The following is a 4723-nucleotide window of genomic DNA, read 5'->3' as shown; positions in this document are numbered from 1 at the left end:
TTTTGCAAATATTTTCCCCGTTTCCATAGGTTGTCTTTTCACTTTGTTGATTGTTTCTTTTGTTGCACAGAAGTTTTTTAGATTGATGTACTTTGATTATTTTGATTTTGTTGCCTGTTCTTTAGGTGTCATATCCAAAAAATAATTACAAAGACCTAAGTCAAGGAGCTTTTTTCCTGTTTTCTTCTAGGAGGCTCATGGTTTCAGGTCTTACATTTAAGTCTTGAATCCATTTTGAGTTAATTTTTGTGATTGGTGTAAGATAGGGGTATAGTTTCATTCTTTCACACGTGAATATCCAATTTTTCCAGCACCATTTATTGAAGAGACTGTCTTTTTTCCATTGAGTATTCTTGGCTCCCTTGTCAAATAGTAGCTGACCATATATGCTTAAGTTTATTTCCAGGCTCTCAATTCTGTCCCATTGGTCTATTTGTCTTTTTTATCTAGGACCATACTCTTTTGATTACTATAGCTTTGTAGTTTAGCTTGAAATCAGGAAGTGCGATGCCTCCTGCTTTGTTCTTCTTCCTCAGGATGGCTTTGGCTATTTGGAGTCTTTTGCGGTTCCACATAAATTTGAGGATTGTTTTTTCTACTTCTGTAAAAAATGCCATTGGAATCTTGATAGGGATTGCATTGAATCTATAGATGGCTTTTGGTACTATCAACATTTTAACAATATTAATTCTTACAATCCGTGAATACAGGATACCTTTCCATTTATTTGTGTCGTATTTAATTTTTTTCATCAGTGTCTTCTGGTTTTCAGAGTAGAGCTCTTTCACCTTCTTGGTTAGGTTTATTCCTGAGTTTTTCATTGTTTTTGATGCTATTGTAAATGGGATCATTTTCTTCTTTTTCAGATAATTTGTTGTTACTGGAGAGAAACGATACAGATTTTTGTATGTTAATTTTGTATCCTATGACTTTACTGAATTTGTTGATTAGATCTAAGAGTTTTTTGGTGGAATCTTTATGTATTTAGGTGCTCCATTGTTGGGCACATAAATACTTACAATTGTTATACCTTCTTGATGCATTAACTTCTTTATTATTATATACTGACCTTCTTTGTCTCTTTTTATCATTTTTAGTTTAAAGTCTTTTTTGTTATAAGTATAGCTATCACTGCTGTTTTTTTTGGTTACCATTTGCTTGAAATATCTTTTTCCATCCCTTCTCTCTATGTGTGTCTTTAAGACTAAACTGAGTTTCTTGGGGGCAGCATACTGTTGAATATTGTTTTTTCATCTATTTAGTCATTCTGTGTCTTAAATTGGAGAATTTAATCCATTTATTTTTAAAGTAATTATTGATAGTTAAGGACTTACTGCTGCCATTTTGTTAATTGTTTTCTGCTTGTTTTGTAGATCCATTGTTCCTTGTTTCTTATCTGGCTCTTTTTTTGTGTGTTTTGATGTTGTGTGGTATCAGTATCTTTTGACTTCTTTACCATGTTCTTCTGTGTAATTACTACAGGTTTTTCCCTTGTTGTTACCATGAGACTCAGATGAAGTATATTAAAATTTAACACCCTATTTTAAACTGATACCAACTTCAATACAATCCCTAAACTTTACACTTCTACTTCTCCTCTCCCTCACATTTTAGGTTATGGATGTTACAATTTACATACTTTTATATTGTGTAGTAACAGATTACACAATATTGTAATTGTAGTTATGGTTATTTTTCCTACACTTGTTTTTTAACTATTAAACTAGAGTTGTAAGTGAATTATGCACCACCATTACCATACGATAGAACTTAACCTGACTATATATTTATCATTACCAGTGAGTTTTACACTGACTTCTTACATTTTTATGATGTTAATTAGCATCCTTTTATTTCCACTCAAAGACCTTTCTTCAGCATTTCTTGTAAGGCAAGTTTAGTGGTGATGAATTCCCTCAGCTTTTGTTTGTTTGGGAAAGCTTTTATCCCTCCTTCATTTCTGAAGGACAGATTCACCAGGTATAGTATTCTTGGTTGACAGTTTTTTTCTTTCAATATTTTTAATATGTCATCCCATTCTCTTCTGGCCTGATAAGTTTCTGTTGAGAAATCTGCCAGTAACCTTATGGGATTCCCTTGCATGTAACTTCTCTCTTTTCTGTTGCTCCTTTCAAGATTTTTTTCTGTGCTTTGACTTTTGACAATTTAATTATAACGTGTGTCAGTGCAGCCTTATTTGGGTTCAACCTATTTGGAACCTTTGTCCCTCTTTGATCTGGATGTCTATTTTTCTCCCCAAGTTTGAGAAGGTCTCAGCCATTACTGCTTTGAATATACTTTCTGTACCTTTATCTTTCTCTTCTCCTTCTAAAATTCTCATAATGTGAATACTGTTTCTTTTTATTATGTCCCACAAGTTTGGTAGGCTCTCTTCATTATTTTTTATTCTTTTTGTTCCTCTTACTGGATAGTTTCAAATGTCCTATCTTCCAGGTTGCTGATTCTTTCTCCTTCATGGTCATGTCTGCTTTTGAAGCTCTCCATTGAATTCTTCAGTTCAGTTATTGTAATTTTTGGCTCTGGGATTTCTGGTTTCTTTTTTCTTGGTGAGGAATATTCATCCTGAGCTAACATCTGTGCTAATATTCCTCTATTTTTTTTTTTTTTTCAGTATGTGGGCTGCCAGCACAGCATGGCCCCTAACAGAGCAGTGTAGGTCTACACCCAGGAACCAAACTCAGGCTGCCAAAGGGGTGAGCACTGAACTTAACCAATAGGCCACTGGTGCTGTCCCTGTTTGTTTGTTTTTTTTTTATGGTGTCTGTTTCTTTGTTGAACTTCTTTTGTTCACACATTGTTTTCCTGATTTTGTTTAGTTGTCTGTCTGTGTGTGCTTGTATTTCACCAAACTGCTACATGCACCTGAAGCAGGTTCACTTTGGCAGAGGCAGTTCTTCAACAGCTCAGTTTTTGTTTCTGGACGTGTCTGCTGGTAACATCCTTGAGCAGGCAGGGCCAGTTATTAGGGTCTATTTTTGAGCAAGGCAATGGCAAAGAGCCACTAAGGCTCTTTGTGGTCTTGACTCTAGCCGACTTGTGCCCTAAGTTCCCTGACCAAAGAGGGCCACTTGCTTTGCTCTGGAGGTGATCAGTTCTTCCCTCCTGACTCTCAGCTCAAGTGTTACTGGGTTATGCAGCAGCTTCCATGTATTCTGCCAGCCTTTCTTTCGTCTCAGATGGCGCTGGGGGCCACATTCCACAGGGGGTGAGTATATGACTCAGCTTTCCTTCCAGGGTGGGACTAGGAGAGCCCACCTCAGGGAACTCCCAAATTTTCCCAGTCTTTTTGGTCAGGAGGGGCCAGGAGCCATGGTCTGCAGTGGGTGGGGCTATGACTCAGCCCTTCTGCCTGGGCATGGCCAACCAGACTCCAGGGCTGGCAAAACCCTCATTTGAGGACGCGAATCAGGCAGACCTACACCCTGCTGACTTCCTAGTCAGACTGTGGCACCAACTTGGTTCTGCAGATGAGCTAAGCTGTTGGTTGAGACTACTACGTGGGCTCTGCAGGTATGAACTGGGTCTGCCAAGATTTGAACGCTGGTTATTGGAAGCCACTCTCTACTTCTCTGTCACAATCAGATTCTCAGTGGTTGAGCCTCAGGGATTTCCTTGTGACCCTGTGGGGGTGAATCCAGAATAGCAGTTCCCATGAAGTGACCCACAGTGCTGGGGGCCTGGATGTTTGCCCTGCAGTCTGCTTCCCCGCTGGAGGAACCACAGGCTTAGGGGAGACCTCTCAGAGTGGCACTGCACTGGCCAGGGGGAGGGGCAATGTGGTCAATGTGTACCAGTTCCTCTTACCCTTCCAATGCAGTCTGTGTTGGTCTCTGTGGTACAAGGGGTTGCTTCAGCCTCACTCCCGCGTTCTAGGTACCCTCCGTGGTGTCCTTTCCATGAATAGTTTTTAGTTGTTGTTCTTGTGAGGGGGAGCAAAGTCAGGAATCACCTACGTCACCATCTTGGTGACATCACTATTACTGCATTCTTGGAGTATTTTCTGTGGTAGCAAATTCATGCTCTTTCAAGATACACATGATTTCTAAATACTGCAAAGTCACTTGGAGTCAAATCTAAGAAGTGATGGGTCATACAGTATAACTATAAAGCTGTGGGCCATAACCTTTTCAGGCCACACACTCCTTTTGAGAATGCGATTACACCTACAAAACCTAGAAAAAAGGAGTGACGGCAGATAAGAGGAATATTTTGCATTTGAAAGCACAGACCTGTTTCTGTGAGATGGGTACTGTGAACAGTTTTGTCGAAACCTGGGGTTTCTACACAGCACTCGGAGTTTCCTCAGAGTGCTGTGAACACAGGGAGGCCTGTGTTGAAGGTGGGGGCTATTCCATCCTCCAATTCCTCTTCATCAGCTCCCCCTTTCTCCATTTCAAATGTGAGCTTAGTGAGGGGAAGGGTTTATGTTCCATTCACTGCTGTGCCTAGAACAGGGCCTGGCACTTACTAAGTATTCATTAAGTATTTACATAATGAATGAGTAAATGGATGAGAAATTTAATGTTGCGTTCACAGGTAAGATGTCAATTATCAAAAGAACTCTGGTGTAGGAACAATCATTGGCACAGCTAATTCAAGTGGAGATGTTGCTGGGAGCATAAGGAGGAGAGGATTAGGGTTTGAGAGTTAGACAAATCTCAGGATTAGTATTATGGTATCAATTCCATTTGAGGAGGATTTT

The sequence above is a fragment of the Equus przewalskii genome, chromosome 1 (assembly GCF_037783145.1).
Source record: "Equus przewalskii isolate Varuska chromosome 1, EquPr2, whole genome shotgun sequence".
NCBI classification, from domain to species: domain Eukaryota; kingdom Metazoa; phylum Chordata; class Mammalia; order Perissodactyla; family Equidae; genus Equus; species Equus przewalskii.
Note: the sequence above shows the minus strand (reverse complement) of the source record.